Source organism: Nannospalax galili, unplaced genomic scaffold, assembly GCF_000622305.1.
Source record: "Nannospalax galili isolate Female #2095 unplaced genomic scaffold, S.galili_v1.0 scaffold663, whole genome shotgun sequence".
In the NCBI taxonomy this organism is placed as follows: Eukaryota; Metazoa; Chordata; class Mammalia; order Rodentia; family Spalacidae; genus Nannospalax; species Nannospalax galili.
The window spans coordinates 8,392,555-8,409,853 of NW_008351881.1; the positions used below are offsets into that span (position 1 = coordinate 8,392,555).

The following is a 17,299-nucleotide window of genomic DNA, read 5'->3' on the forward strand; positions in this document are numbered from 1 at the left end:
AGACAGTAGCAGGGATATCAGAGTATAAGGACTCTAGTTGAGTGGGGGGGGAAGGCTATGGGAGGGTGCTACCTGGAAAGTGGGTATATAAATAAATAAAAAAAAAAATAATTCTTCAAAGCATAAAAATTTGCTCCTTAATAATTAGTAGATGTGAAAAACATTACCATTGAAACCTACCTGATGACTTTATATCCATGCTCAGATGCCAAGAAACTCAGAAAGTAACCAATTGTGCCTAGTAATAATCTGATATATAAAGATTAGAAACACATCCGCAAACATCTTAATGTCAATTGCATTAATATGAAGTTTTCTGCATGAAATTCTGTTTTAATAATGAAATGGAAATCTTTTTTTAAAGATTAAAACCTCATTTAATTTTATGTCTTATAGGGTTTATACTGAGTACAATATTGTATAACTGTATTAATTCAACTGTAAACCTAAAAAATTACAGCCAATTTGGAAAGAGATACATCTTAGCTCTTGAAATTGTTATTGAATATGTCAATGCTGTTGTAATGAAATGCTTCGTCTAAGTATGTGGTTATTAAATAAATAACTTTTTTAAAGTATATGGTCTATGGTTTTAATACATTCAGAGGGGTATCCAACCAGCAGCACAATCTAATCTACAGTACTCCTTCACCCAAATGTATCTATCCACCAGTCTCCGTTTCCCCCATAATCTCTGGCTCTATGCAAACACTCATCTTTCTCCATCTGTAGATTTGGTTTGTCTGGACACCTATCCGTGCAATAACACAACATGTAGTCTTTGATGCCTGGCTTTTTTCACTTTACAGGTTTTAAAGATTCTGAAATACTGTGCATTTTTTTATTTCTTTCTCTCTGATGTTAAATAATACACCATTGCTGAGCTATACCAAATTCAGCTTTCTTCCCATTTGTTCAGAACATATGGATTGTTCCACTTTTTATATATCGTGAATAGTGCTGCTATGAATATTCATGTACAAGCTTCTGTGCGACATAACAGAACGGCTAGGTGATAGATGGCTCTACATTTGATGTTTTCCAAAGCGGCTCCGTGATTTTACAACCTAAACAGTAATGTTCATGAGAAATTTCTTCACAATTTGACAAATATCTGTTAATCATCTTAGGGAGTCTGGTAACAATACAATGCAGGTTGGGTTTATGGTATATGTGTATTCATGTATGTGTGTGGCATGCGGAGGCCAGAGGTCAATGTTGGTTAGACTCTTCAGTCACTCTAACTTATCCTTTGAGACAAGAACCTCGGGCTCCCAAATCAGCTAGACTGGCTGGCCTGCAAGCCCTAGGGATCCACCTGTCTCCACCTCCCCAGTGCTGGGGTCACAGGTGTCTACTAACCACAACCAGCTTTTTATGTGGGTGCTGGGGATACAAACTCAGGTCCTTGTGCTTATGCAGCAAGCACTTTATAGATGGAACCATCTCTCCAGCCCTGTGGCTTTGACTTGCATTTGCCTAATGATTGATGACATGAAGAATCATTCAAGGCACTTATTGGCCATTTGTACTTCTTAGGGAACTATCTATTCAGATTCTTTTTACGTTTCTAATTGGTTTGTCTTTTTATTACTGATTTGATTACTGTTCTAATTTTTAACCACTAAGTAGAACTAATTTCTAAAGAAGTCACAGCTATCTTTGTTTATGCTTTTTCTCTTAATCAAATTATAATTAGCAGAATCAATTCAAATTTAACTTCTTCCGAAATCCAATGCAATAGGCTACATTTCTGAGAAATGAGATAAAGGCTAGAGTATTTTAAAAAGAAAACTAAGTAAAAATTTCAAAAATTAACACAAATATATTTAATATTCTTCAATCTTTTTCATTAGAGTTTAAATTTCTCCATAGGAAAGAAAAGAAATGTATATAAAGGCCACCTGATGTGCTCTGGGAGGCACCATCCATACAGGCCACATTCTGATTCCCACAACATCCTCTGGAGGTATAAAACACAGTTCCACTGCTTAATATTACTGATCATATGAACAGTGAAAACTGCTCACCAGCTCCAAGTTCTGCTCAATGGATACAATCTTCAGGCTCCTGGCCAGTGATCAGGGAAGGAAGAGTTGCAGCAGGTAAAGATGGGAAAGTAAGACAAAGCCAAGCATGGCGGCACCAGCCCATAATTGTAGCGCTTGGAAAGTAGGGACAAGAAAATCAAGAGTTCAAGGACAACCTCAGCTACATAGCTAAGTTCAAGGCCAGCCTGAGTCACAGAGACTATGTCTCAAAAAAAAGTAAAAAAGAGGATTGGCAAGATGGTTCAGCGAGGGACTAGCAGAGGACCTGGGACCGATTCCCAGCACCCATATAGTGACTAACAACCATCTTTAACTCTAGTTTCAGAAGAATCTGATGTTCTCTTCTGATCTCCAAGGGTATTGCATGAAATGGGTACAATAACATATACGTAGGCGATACACTCACACACACTAAAATAATCAAATATTTTTAAAGAGATGGTTCAGGGCTAGAGAGATGGCTCAGTGGTTAAGAGCACTGGTTGCTCTTGCAGAGGACCCAAGTTCAATTCCCAGCACCCACATGACAACTAACCATTCTTAACTCAGTTCCAGGGGAATCCAACACCGTCTTCTAACCTTTGCAGGCACTGCATGATATGGGTGCACTTACATATATGCAAGCAATACCCACATACACATAAAATAATAAACAACATATTAAAAAAATTCAAAAATAAAAGATGGTTCAGTGGGTAAAGATATTTGCCCTCAACTTAAAAACCTGAGTTTGTACCCTAAACCCACATAATGGAAATAAATAAATAATTAATAAATAAAATGGTTTATTTTGTTTTAATCAAAAAGGGGCTGGAGAGATGCCTCATCAGTTAAGAGCACTTGCTGCTCTTCCAGGGGACCCAAGTTCAGTTCCCAGCACCCACCTCAGGCAGCTTATAACTACTTCTAACTCTTGCTCCAGGGAATCTGACATTTCTCTTCTGGCCTCTGCGGGTACCCACACACATAGCATACCCCCACACAGATACACATGCATACACATAAATAATAATAAGTACTCTTAAAAGTTAAAAAAGAATAAAGAACAGAAAGAAAAAGGAAGGGGAGGAGGAGGGGAGAGGAAAGGAGGGGAGGGGAGGGAACCTTAATGTCACTTTACCTGGCCTATCACCAGTACTATCAGAATCTAAAGAATATCAGTCCAACCTTTTATCCTCATTCCTACCCTGATCCTCTCCAAGAAATAAAAACTAAAGAGCTGAAAAGGCCTCAGGGCAATAAGGATATAATTGTTATATCCTAAATAAGAAAATATTAAATATGAGACTGAATTGACCAACAAGATAATCTTCCCCTAAAACCCATTATAAAAGCTTTCTAAATCAAAACTGTAAATATTAACTTATGTCTAGGGCGTGGGTGGGTTTCCATTCTTTGTACTTATCTCTTCCAAATTTTCAAAAATGATCATGCATTGTTTTAATAATAATAAACAAAAATAATTGTTATTGTCTTGATAAGTTCATTACTTATTGAATTACCAAATGAACATTCAAACATTAATTTGAGAAAGTACCCTCTAAACATCCCTTGCATATCACACAGCTCAAAATGGGCAAGAGCTGCGCAGTTTGTTATTTTCAGCCCTTTCCGTGTCAGGTCAAAACGTACCACTCCACCTAATGCTGTTCCACTCTTACTTTAGACCTTTCCAAAATCTTTCAAATTTTCACTGCATTGGAAAAGCTCCTGAATGTGAGTTCCTGATTTTACCCTTTCTCTTTCCTCCATTATAACCTATTTCGATGCTAGTTTAAGAGTCAGGCTAAAACAGTGCCATTAGTATGTTCCTGAACTATTTTCAAATCTATTTATATGTGTATTTATCATTTCAACCTGTTTTTTTTTAAACTATACCTCCCTTTGTTGAAAATGAATTATAGTTTATTCCTATTTTATTTTCTTCTGTTCTATCTGTGGTGCTGGGAATTGAGCTAGCTAGGTAAGCACTCTACCACACTGCTGTATCCCTAGCCTTCTTTTTACTTTTTATTCCAAGACAAGTTTCACTATGCTGGCAGTCAGCCCTTGAACTTGCGGTCTTCCTGACTCAACCTCCCAAGCAGCTGTGATTACAGGCCTGAGCCACCAGGCCCAGGTGAACTATGATTTATTTGTTTCTGAAGGAACTGGCCCTCACAAGACACTAAGTGATGCACTATCAAGAGTTCTTTGAAACCAATGTCATCTCCCATCTTTGGAGATCAAAAAAACATAGTACCTTTAGCCTGTGTGAATGTTACCCAAGGTTAAGTATCCCTTGATCCTACATGAAGGAAGGGAAATGACAGGTCCATACAGACCAGCCCTCCTTATCCATGGGGAACATGGGGGACACTCCAACACCCCCAGTTGTTGACTGAAACCACACAGAGTACTGAACCTTATATACAATGTGTTTCCTATGCCCTTATACCTATGATAAAGTTCAATTCATAAATTAGGCACAACAAAAGATAAACAATAATTAATAAAATAGAAATTATTAGACAACACACCACACTAAAAGTTACCTACAGAGAGAGAGAGAGAGAGAGAGAGAGAGAGAGAGAGAGAGAGAGATAAAAATCTCAAATGGTAGTATTTTATGAACACAGGTAACTGAACAAGCACAGAGCATGAACGTGCAGGTAAGTGGCAACCACTATGGGTGAACTTGTGACCAAATAGCTTTGGTCAAAAGGTACTTCCCTTCACTCTGTTCAGATTTATACTTCTATTAGAACCTAGGATTAAACTAGAGAAAACAAGGTAAATCACTTTCAGAAGACTATGAAGCTGGGAAAGAGCTGGGAATGGCCTATAGTCTAAAATGGCAATGCTACAAATGAGTTATATTTAATAAACCAAAATTCAAGTATTCCAAGTACTGTATTAGGTGTTAAGACATAAAATCATCCTCTGCTTTTAAACATAATACCAAAGTGAGAAAAATCAATAAATTCCTGACTCTAAAATAAAAACTTCCAACAGAGGACAGGTGTGTAAAGCATGCTTATAATCCCAGTACTCAGTAGGCTGGGGCATGAGGATCCCTTTGAGGTAAGCTCAGACTCATAGGCAGACACTGTCTGAAAACACACAAATAAAACAAATCAAAATCCAAGTGAATAAAAACTGGGAAAAGGGGAGGTGACCTAGGTTCCATCAAGATGGCTCAGCAGGTAAGAGCACTTGCCACACAACTCTGACAACTGAGTTCAATCCCTAGAACTCATATACAGGTGGAAGGAGAGAAATGAGTCCTGAAAGTTGTTCTATGAGCTTCACACACACACACACACACGCCATGGCACCGAGTGCTAGCGTTCCCACGCACACATTCTGCACACATATGAGAGTAATAAATAAAATAATTTTACTTTTAAAAAGATAAATGTGACTCAGCAATATGGTAGCAAAAAGCTATGGGCCGTTTAAAAGTGAACTGACGAACACAATAGCATGCTAACTGACACAACTGAAGTGGTATTACTAGAATCACAGCACCTAGGGTGAGCAGAGTGAAATGCGTTCTAAATAACTGCCTCTCCCTCTTAGTACAAGCATCTTGAAGGACTGTGTCATAGCACCTAGCCTGATCTCTGCAAAGGTGAATCTTCCACTAACATTACGCTGACGGGGTACAAGAACAGGGGAACAACTGGAGAGTTATTAGAACCTAGGATTAAACTAGAGAAAACACGGTGAATCACTTTCAGAAGACTATGAAGCTGGGAAAGAGCTGGGAATGGGCAGACCAGCCGCCTGTGGTCTACCCGACGACCCAGACATACCATGTTAAGGCCAACAATGGGAGATGCAACCGAAACCCAACAGTCAGGGAGAGAAAGCACTCAAGACTCATTCTCAAGGACATAAAGTTTTTAACTTGGGAGAAAGGCACAGCCAGAAAGCTGAGGAAACAGAGGGATCTAAAAGATTTTGTTCACTTGAAAGATTCCTATTTACCTTCTAGAATACCCTACTCTCAAATGACTCAGAAAAAATATAGAATCATATCTTTTTTTAACAGTCTAATGTAATCAAGATTGCAACGCTATTTGTTTTTAACAGAGTCTCATGTAGTACAGGTTGGCTTCAAAATGGAAATCCTCCTGCCTCAACCTCCCAAATGCTGGGAGTACATTTTATGAGCTGCCACCATGCCCAGTTCATAAAAGAAATAATAAAAATGTAACAAAATATCAAAACTAATTTAAGGGTATTCATTAGCTATTTGATTACTATACCTTTTTCTTCCCTTTATGTCTGAAATTACCACATAATACGTTCTTTTTCCAGGCTAGCTTAGTGGCAAAATGCAAAAACAGGAGTCAGTGGGAATAGCCACAGAATCTGGGGTTCCTGTGGACCAATCAACACCTAGGGAGAATGTCAAGCACTAAGGCTCAAGGACACACCCATCCACAAGCCCCACAAGCCCCCATGACTCCCCACAGCCACACAGAGAGCAGGGCAAGACGCCAGTGAAAAGGCCCACATTGGGCCTGATCAGAAAGTACTTTCCAGACAGGAGCTCCCTCCTCACACCACTTCCTGCCGCACCTAGCCACCCCTCAGAAGGAAGAAAGAGAGATGTAAGCCTGATGCAGGCTCTAAGTTTTCACTTGAGTTGGCAGTGATCCTCCCTCACCTTCCAAACCAGGTCCTTCCAAAAGAGACTCTGAAATCTGAAAGTGATGTCATCTCAATTGACAACTTAGTGTCGGCTTGTTTCCTGTTCCTGGTGGGGATATGAATTCCAAAGCAAAACAAGAACACTTGAATAAAAGTTCATTTTCACGTACAATATAAACCAGTGCAGACCTCACAAAGAGAAGGGTGAAAAGGACTGCCACTCTTCTGAAAAGAAACTCTTCCCCCAGGAATGCCGCTTTCCTAGCCTACAGCCAGCATTTCCAAGAACAGCAAACTAAGCACCAGCAACATCCTTCCAATGTCCTTCCTTAGACAAACAAATCAAAGTCCTTCATGTTAGTGAAAGCACACGGCAATGGGGTTGGACTGGCCAGAGATGTGCGTAGACCCGACTTCATTTTGCTGGTTCCCACTGCTGATCTCTTTAAGTGAAAAGCAAAACCAGAAGAAGAAAAGAAAATCTCTTCTCCACTGGAGGACTCTTTCTCTTGTAACAGCAAATTTACTTCATCTCTGACGTAACCTGAACACTGGAGAGACGGGGAAGAATACTTGCTGGGGCACAAGGCAAAATTCTGGATTGCTACCCCAGGTAGACGTTTTGACTTGGGCTGCCCCTCTTCCTCTGTGGGCCTCAGTGTCCACGTGCTGGTTAGCTGCAGTTGTCAACTTGACATTCCTGGGTAGAGGAAACCTCACTGAAGAATTGCCTCCCTTAGAATGGCTGTGGCCATGTCTGAGGGACATTTTTTTATTGTTGAGTGATGTGGGAGTACCCAGTCCACTGTGTGCAGTGCTACCCCTGGGCTGGTGGTCCTGTGTTGTATAAGAAAGCAGGCTGAGCACTGGCCAGGGGAACAAGCCAGTAAGCAATGTTCCTCCATGGTCTGTGCTTCAGCTCCTGCCTCTAGGTTCCAGCCCCAAGTTCCTACCCTGACTTCCCTTAGGGATGAACTGGGACCTGGGATATGTAAGGTAAAATAAACACTTTCCTCCCCAAGTTGGTTTTGGTCAGTGTTTTTAATGCAGCAATAAAAAGAACTGAAAACAGTCTGTGTTAGCAAAAGCAGAGGCAAGAACAGTCCCAGCCCAGCCTACCTCAGGGATGTTCCCACAATGAGATGCATTCCATTTTGTAAAATCGCTTTTTAAACTGAGCCATCACATAAAGGTAAGAGATTGTAAGTGGTGGTGATGTTATTAGACCACTTAGGTGAGGAGAGCCAAGAGCTTCCCATTACACAGACCAGGGCATTCCTGATACTCGGCAGTTCTCCCTAATGGTCCCAGCAGTCCTGAGCAGAGCTGCTAAAAGCAGTGTTTTGCCAGTTCCATCATGCACCTCCCAGCACAGGGGCAGGTAATTTCAGGACACAAAGCAAATGAGGGTTTTCAGCTTTGCACTGAATGAGAAGAGCTGTTCACCATTTCTTTTAAATCCTCACAACTTGAAACAAAGACTAGCAAGATGTCTTTAAAAAACAATTGCAAAGCCAAGGTGTCCTTTCATTTCCTTTCATTCATTTCATGATCCATGGTCCATGAGGGAGAGAAAAAAAACAAAGGTCGCCCAAAAGCCATTTTTCTCAGACTAGCATATGTCCCTCCTCTCTGAGGAGCATCGGCCTGCTTTTTCAGGTGTGGTGAGCAGCTTAGGCAGTTAACACAGGAATGTGCTAGTCCACAGACACTTAATGGGTGCTGTTAGCGGGAAAGAAAAAGAGCAGAAATACTCGAGAAACTAAGGCCCAGAGTTTCATCTTCCTTCGCTCTTTCAGAGTCTCACAGTTGATGTGCTGCACTGATTTGGTCTGATATAAAGCTACCAAACAACGGTTTTGCCATATTGGGATGCTACAGCTTTAAAAAAATAAACAAAAAACTAAGTTATTAAGGAGGTAAGGCGGCAAGTAACTATGTTATATTAGGTCCTGGGTTGTTGGCTAATTGAGAGACTCAAATGCCACCCTAACTCACTGTCTCAGAAGATGATGACACAGCCCCAAACCACAGGAGAAATTCAAGACTCAGTCCCATGTTCTCTTCTTTCTAAAATGCAGTCACCTGCAAAGTTTTCAAAGAAAGTATTCTATAAGCCAGTAATCTAAAACGATCTCTGAAGAAATCCATTCATGCCACTTGAATGGTCACTAAAGATTTTCCACACCTGTGGACTAATGAACTATCAAAATAAAAAGGAAACCATGCATAAAATTCACAGCAAATGCACACGGTAAGCACCCAACTCTGTCCTAGAACAGCATTCAGTCACTTCTCACCTGATTTGAGACACCAAGGCCACAAGACATTTGGGTCAGTGTTCTGATGTTCATCTAAAGAGGGGTCTGCAATACCCACAGGCCTGCTCTATCCAGCATGTTTGTAGTGTCTTCAGTGAGGACATATTGAACACATATGTAGGTGCAGCGGAAGAATGGAAACAGCAGTCAAGACTCAAGCTTTAAAAGAGTAGTACTAGCAGAGACTCTGAAAGAACAAAACCGTTAGCATACACAGTAAGAACTGTCCAAGTGCAGGGTGAACAGAGTCGCCTTAGAAGAGCTGGGGAGATAAGGCTTGCAGCATAGCAGGAAGTGGAAAAGACACTAATGTAGGAAGTATGGTACAGACCCCCTGGGGCCACAAATTCTCTGTCATGGTTACCACCAAGAAATGGTGTCACCATCTAGAAACTACTGCAGGTCAAGGGAGCTCTTCTGCTAGAATACCTCTGTTGAGGTATTCAATGCTCAGATCTGCAGGGATTCTAACATACTGCTGGGTAACTCGAACCACTCCAGCTCTTCGGGGAATTGCTACGGTTGATGGGTGGCAATCTGAACACAAAACACAAGAAAGCGGACTCTTCCCATTATCATTCCTTTTCTAGGCAGTTGATGGGTGGCAATCTGAACACAAAACACAAAACACAAGAAAGCGGACTCTTCCCATTATCATTCCTTTTCTAGGATGAACTTCTTTTGTTTCTTCACTGACCTACCACTAATGCTCAGTCTGTCCACACACACAGTTCTGTCCTTTCTAAATAAGCCAAAGATGTGCCAATATGGCATTAACAGGTGAAAGGCAAGGGCAGAATGTTAGGAAGACCTCTGAGCTTAAGGCCCCCAATGCACCTCCAGCTAGGAGCCACAATTCAGTAAGCCCAAGGAGCAGTTTGCCAGCTTTCCAAAGTTCTGTGAAAACCAGCACTCTGAAGGACCCTGGGCAAAGGGTCTGAGCGCCTGAGCATTGTTTTCTTCATTGTAAATCCAGAGCGACAAGACAGTTGTTACAGATTTAAAGACACAAAGAAGAAACTGACCAAAACATTGGGCCTGGCACAGAAAACACTTGAAGAAAAATCTAGTTCATTCCTTCTCAAAAACTGAAAAATGATGGCACAGGATGTACAAAATAACTAATTTCCCTTCTCTAAATCCTATACTTAACTACTGCATGCTTGTTGAACTAATTAACACCTCTTCACAGTTCAAGTATTCTAAGGATCTGTGACTTCAGATCCAGGGTAGAATTAGTTACAAGTGTTTACACCTAGTATACAGCTGGCCACACGGTAACTAATAATAGCGATATAGCTGGAAAACCACATTGTAATGAAATAATCTAGTAATTAGTTAACCACCTCCCTTAACTACTAAAAATATCTGTTCCACGAGACCAAATATAATATTCTGTTCATCATCATATGCACAGAGATTGGGAAAAGCTTTGCAACAAATGTAAAAGCATTTGCTGAATGAATAAATCAATGTTCTTTGCAAGTCTAAAGGCGAATTTTCCTAATTTTAGCAATCTTCCTAATTAAATTCAAAGTTGATGCACTTAGGTATAACACAATGTTTAAAAATAAAAACAGCAGATGTTTGATCTCTGGGTGGCAAAAAAAAAATTCTTTTTAAAAAAATTCTTCATTTTACTCTGCAGCAAGTCAACCAAAATACTGGCACCAAAAAGCCCACATAATATGTCAACCTAAGTCAAACATATTATATGTATAAAGATTATTATTACCAGTTGGTGTTTAAAAGTATTTTGACTACCAATTTCTGAACATATCAACTTTTAAAAATAATTATACCTAATGTGATTTTATGATAAAGGAAGGAGATCAGTAACCAACTGATATGAATCGGTTCACTAGAATTATCAGGTGCTGATTTAACAAAGACAAATTAGGAAGAGATTGGAGGTTGCAGGGTAATTAGAAATTAACCCTTATCCTAGCAAAGTGCTCAGAACCCATTTACTAATTTAGCAAGCATACAGCTGTAGCCTCTGGTAAATTTCAAAAGAGGAAAGTAGGACGTGATGACTCAGGACACACATTCTGAGTTTGGGGGTCTGTGTCACTCACACACACACAAATCTGCACTGATTCCAATGCACGACAGCAAGCATACAGCTGTAGCCTCTGGTAAATTTCAAAAGGGGAAAGTAGGACGTGATGACTCAGGACATACATTCTGAGTTTGGGGTCTGTGTCACTCACACACACACAAATCTGCACTGATTCCAATGCACGATTTAAAAAGGTCATCAAGTAAAGATCAGTTTCTGGAGCTCACATTGCTACAATTTGATACAGAGATGGCTGGAGCTGACACCACCCAGGCAGAGGTGAAGGTCTAGGACAAATTACAGGACTGTTTCTGAATGACTGTCACTTCACTCATCTTGAAGGTCTTAATGACCATAGGAAAAAATGAAAGGCTAGGAGGACGCCAGCAGATAAGACAAAGACAGAAAACACACGTGGGCCGACCCCCTCCTGCCACTGTTCTGCTGCGGGGGTCTCGGGGAAGCCCCACAGCACACACCTTAAAAGGCAGCGGCAGGCCAGCCAAGGCGTCCGGGAAGACCACAGCCTGGGCAGCGAATTTTGCAACCACAGCACTCACCACCCTCAGGAAGAGGCAGAAAAAGACGGGGCTGAGGCTGAGGCGAGCCCTAGCAAGCTGGAGAAGCCTTTAACAACACAATGTCATCTAACAAAACCTCAAGGTTCCGAGTCGGTAGCTTTCCTTAAATCCTCACAGATTTAAAGAGAACCTTGCATTCGTGCCCGCTGGAGCTGCTAAATAAATCCAACGTACTCACAGGCTTACAGCAGCTGTGACTTTGGAGGAATGAACAGTTCCACTACGAAGATGTCTTTCCCTCTTCTACCAGATTTTTTAAAAACCCAACAAAAAGAAGTCGGTCCTCAGCATAAGAACCCACAGAAACCTTCAGCTTCTGCTTCATTCCCTGGTCTCCAAAGAGACTTTCAATTATTAGGCACTGGCAAAGAAGTTACCGAGGTGCCTCCCAGCATCCCAGAGCTCTGCAGGGCAGAATTTAAGATATGTCAGTTAAAGTGGCAGCTACAGATATTGCGGTGGCAGCTTCCGCAGGAAGGGATGCTGGGAGATGTTTTTCTCCCCCAGTCTCCGCTGCAGCCTAGTTCTAATCCATCACTGTTTAATTATATCCTACAGAAACAGGCAAGATAAATACAAATGGACTGGGTTATAAAAGCACTGCATCTTCTAATCATTTTTCACCTAATGTAGGAATTCCTCCTCATCTATTACAAAAAAATGAATTACTTTTTTAAGAAAAATATTAAGAACAGGTTGTTATTCCTAGGTTTGACTTCAATTTTATAGCCACAGGTTTTCTTAAAACATGAAGAAGTTGGGGGCTGGAGGATGACTCACTAAATAAGGGAAAATCAATATTGCTAGTTTTTAGTCTAACAGGTTAAATGTACAAAAAAATAAAATTACTGTAGTGACAAACACGTATTATAGACAATCATATCACAGTTTTGGAAATGTCAATTTCAAACTAACATTTGATAAATAATATTTCAAGTGAGTTTGGGCTTGGGGTTCCTTGGTTTGGCTTGTATTTGGTTTGGTTTGGGTCTTTGTGTTCTGATTTTTTGTTGGTGTTGTCTTTTTGAGACAGGGTCTCCCAGTAGCCTCAACTGGCCTGGAATTCACTGTGTAGACCAGGTTGGCCTTGAACTCACAGAGATCCACCTGCCTCTGCCTCCCAAGTGTTGGGATTAAAGGCGTGCACCACCTTGCCTGGCTTGTGTTCTAATTTTTAAGAGGGAGTCTTACTCTGTAGCCCAATCAGGCATGGAACTTAGAATCCTCCTGCCTCCACTTCCCAAGTGCTAGGCTTACAGGCATATGTTACCAAGCTTGGCTTTTTGGAGTGGATTTAATGAAGTCAAAACCAAAAACAACAACAACAACAAATACCAGGTTCAGAGAACTCCACTAAGATCCTAAGATGAGCAAGGTTCTGAAGTTCCACTATGCTTTCTTGGTTTGAATAGCTAAAAGCTCTCTTGGGCCTTAAGTGACTTTGGTTTCTTATAAGAGCTCTTGTACATACTAAAACTGACACTTATTTCTTGGGCCACTGTTTTTTCTGCTTATAAAAGGAGTTCTGGCTGGGTGTGGTGGCACATGGCTATAATCCCAGTACACAGCAGGTGGAGGCAGGAGGATCAAGATTTTTAGTTTGTTTTGTTATTGTTTGTTGTGTTTGTTGTTTGTTTTGAGACTGGGTCTCACTGTGTAGCTCTGGCTGGTGTGGTTGGCCAGGTTGGTCTCAAAGTCACAGAGATCAGCCTGCCTCTGCCTCCTATTGTATTCATGTAGTGTGACTTTTCCTGGGGAGATGTGAACAATTGTCTATTCACCCCAGATAAGGTATTGACAACAGGTCAAAGGCACAATTGCAACCAAGTCTATCTTGGTAAACAAATGAATTTATTGGGATTACTTACAAGAGAATGGGTGACTCAAAGGCAGCTGCATCACCTAACAGCCCACCACAGCATGGGTGCTGGCCAAGAAAAACTGCATCCCTGTCATCTCTGTCCAACTTGCAGGCAGTTCCACTGAAGAGGCTCTCCTCATCTAGCAGCTGTTCCCTCCAACAATCTTGGGAGGGGCTTTGTGAACCTCCTTTCTTGAGCTTCCTAGGCCTTGTACTCAACGATCAGCTTCCTGAATCTAGTCAGCCTCCTTTCTCCCTCCTTGGAGGGAAGAGATATACAACATCCACTTCAAAAAATCATGACTATTTTACATTTATTTATTTATTTGGGAGGGAGAACACACATGCCACTGAGCACATGTCTCAGTGGTCAGAGGACAACTTGCAGGAGTCAGTTCTTTCACCCTGTGGTTTTGGTGGTTGAACCCAAGGTCAGGCTTGACTGCCAGTGCCTTCACCCACTGAGCCATCTTGCTGGCCCAATCATATATATATATTTGGTCTTTTTGAGACGGTCTTCCTGTAGCCTCAGCTGGCCTGAAGCTCACTATATAGACCAGGCTGGCCTTGAACTCAGGAGATCTGCCTGCCTCTGCCTCCCAAGTGCTGGGATTAAAGGCGTGTACCACCACACCTGGCTAACCACCTATATTTCTAAAAGTACTCACAAGAGTTAGCACAACAGGGACAGTTCATCTATCCCTGTACTATGTGCTGAGCCCAGGGGATATGGTGGTGAGCAGAGCAAATATGGTTGCTGTCCCTCTAGAGTTCTATCCAGTGGGAAAGCCAGGTATTCACCAAGTGAGCAACTGTGATCAATACTACCAAAAGAGAACTCCAGACACCCCAGAAATATGTCAGAGACCTGGTCTTGTAAAAGCTAAGGCTCTTCCAGGGAGAAAAAGACAGCAACAGTCCAACTGCAAAATTCTAAGTGCATTCACATCTTCATTCTCCATCACCGTTAATATCTCTCGGCTAATTTTTTTTCCTATAACAAAATTTAAGTGTAGATTCCAAGTATATTTTGTGAGTAAAATGTAATATGTAAGAGGATAGCTGATAGATCTTAGACGTTTAACCCATTAGAATGTAGTCATTGAGAAATTACAAAAGCAGCTAGAGAGATGGCTCAGCGGTTAAGAGCACTGACTGCTCTTGCAGAGGACCTGGGTTCAGTTCCTAGCACCCACATGGCAGCCAACAACCATTTGTAACTTTAGTTCCAAGGAATCCAACACCCTCTTCTGACCTCTGCAGGCATTGCATGACACGAGTGCATTTATACATATGCAGGCAATACACTCATACACATAAAATAAAAAGTAAATAAAATATTTTTTAAAAAAGAAAGTACAAAAGGTAGGCTACATACATAAGCTCAAGTGGTTGGTTATCACAGGTTTCTAAGAATCTCCAGTTTAAATTATCTGACATGCTCAGAATGTGATAAAGGTTAAACAGATTCCTTTGAAAATGTTGGAAGAGGTGACAACTTAAAATAAAATTTTTTGCATGCTCTCTCCATGTGTGTGGGGTGAGGGGTGTGAGACCTGGAGATCAAACCCACAGCCGTCCATGTGCTAGGCAAGCTCTCACTGAGAGGCATTCCCCAGCCCTTCAGTTTTCTTTTAAATAGTCTTATAAGGGTTTCCTATAATGGTCACAGCCATTGTGATTTTTTTCCCTTACTGATACCACGTTTAAAGCATATTTCCATACCCAATGAATTATTTGTCTCCATCTACTTTTATAAAAAATTTATTTTTGATTTATTTTTATTTTATGTGTATGTGTGTTTGGCCTGAATATATGTAAGTGCACCACATGCATCCAATGGCTGTGGAGGTCAGAAGAGGGTGCCAAGGTCCTCTGCAAGAGCAGCCACTGTTCTTAACTGCTGAGCCATCTCTCCAGCCCTAAAATTTATTTTTTTAAACACTTTTATTAGTTCTTTGAGAATTTCATATACTGTATTTTGATCACATTCACCCAACTCCTCTCCCTAACTCTTTTCAGATCCACCCCAACCAACTCCCCTTCGTTTACTCTTAATGTTCACACAAGAGAATTCATAACTTTTTTTTTTTTTAGTATTACAAAGCATCCATCCCACATCTATGTCTCCCACCCTTCACCCCAGTTCATTGTGGACACTGAGAATTGTTTGGAGGGCAATGCCAATGAGAAATTGAGACTTCCTAGAACTTTCATCCATACACAACCCGCCTTGGTCAGCTCTGCCCTCAAACTAATTTAACGCCCCATGTAGAGAATGTGCTCAATGGGTGTCTGTTCAGCCATGCACACCAGGCGTTCTCCTGTCCCTGGTCTGATGCGATGGGTCTCAGAATGGAGAAAAAGACAAAAGCAACATTCTTATTTCTCATTTGTTAAATTTATAAGGGAAGTTTTTGCTTTATAAAATTTATTTTAGATTTAGGGCCATTCTGCATGAAAATAGGAAAAATATCTCTCATTTGGCTAATCTTCTCAATATGATATTGTATGCTGGTTGGTACTATGTGAAGCTGTTTAACATCGCCAAGTTTTGCAGAATATTTTCAAATCAATTATTTCATAAGTTGAGGGGGTTCTTTTTTGAGACAGGGTCTTCCTGTAGCCCCAGCTGACCTGGAACTCACTACGTAGACCAGGCTGGCCTCAAACTCACAGAGATCCGCCTGTCTCTGCCTCCCAAGTGCTGGGATTAAAGGCATTTGGTGCTGCCACACCCAGCCTAACGAAATAATTTTACTCACATGGAATTACAAGGAAAAGCATCCATATACTATTTTAGTGATTAAGTACTACTGAAAGCACAGGTTCCATCTAGATATATAAATAATAGAATTATACTAAAAAAGCACGGGTGCTACTTCAAACAGATAAGCAAAGAAGTCTCTTACAGTGATTCACCAAATTTCTTAATCAACATAAACTAGACATTCACCTGAGTATAATTTCTTTTAAGCTGGCCACAATTTTTAATTAGCGGTTTCTTATGGGGTAGCTACCATGCAGTTATTATACACCCACGCTCTCCTGTAAGTGCACAAAAGCAAAGCAAGTCACCTTTACAGAACATTTTCTTAAGTGCCAAAATAGGAACCAAAAGCTTCTGGCTGAAATGCCTGCAGGGCAAACCCCTGGAAAGTCTCATCCATCAGAGAGAGGTGTGACTTTAACATTCTTAGTCAGAACAGTCTGTCTATAGATAATAACAAGACCCTTGCTGTCTTAAATACTTTCATTCTAAACAATAAAAATAAAATAACAGAAATTACTTGACACGATAATGAAGTCATACATAAGCCCCCAAATACCTCTTCAGTTTCAGGCACCTGCAGAGTCCTTCTAACTTGCTAGTGGTATTTAGTTTTCAGATTTGTAAGTGTGTGTATTACACAATACTAAGCTACACATTACACAAAAAAAAATGTTGCTAAGCCAAGTGCCTCTATGCCTTTGAGGAGTTCTATGTTCTACAACTACAAGGAGAAGAAACAAAAGGGGAGAGGGGAGGGAGAGCACAGAGACACCCATTAACTTTCCAAACATCCAAGCAGAGATGAGGTCAGGCACATTTCAAAAGATGAAATGCTCAAGTGTGTGCCTTTAAACGTTTTATTAGTCTGTCTTCAGTCACAATTTGTCTCGAAGGTACGAAGGGGAATGGGTGGAAGTATCAGGGGAAAGGCAGGTAAAAGGTGGCAGAAGTTGAAATATCATCAGCTTGTCTTAGCACTTAACTTTGACTGGCCATTTCTACAAACCTC

At 40.8% G+C, this 17,299-nt stretch overlaps 1 protein-coding gene across 3 annotated transcripts in view; it reads right to left on the bottom strand.

Annotated features, from left to right (window-relative positions):
- The window catches only part of Ttc39b (tetratricopeptide repeat domain 39B), a 139,778-nt gene that overhangs the window by 83,627 nt on the left and 38,852 nt on the right, over nucleotides 1-17,299 (bottom strand). The window contains exon 1 of one of the 3 annotated variants that reach the window (XM_008848843.2): nucleotides 11,835-12,005. The exons of the other annotated variants lie outside the window; for them this stretch is intronic. The gene's annotated coding sequence lies outside the window, so the exon portion shown is untranslated. Of the gene's footprint in view, nucleotides 1-11,834; nucleotides 12,006-17,299 lie in introns of those variants that run through there. 3 annotated transcript variants of the gene reach the window in all.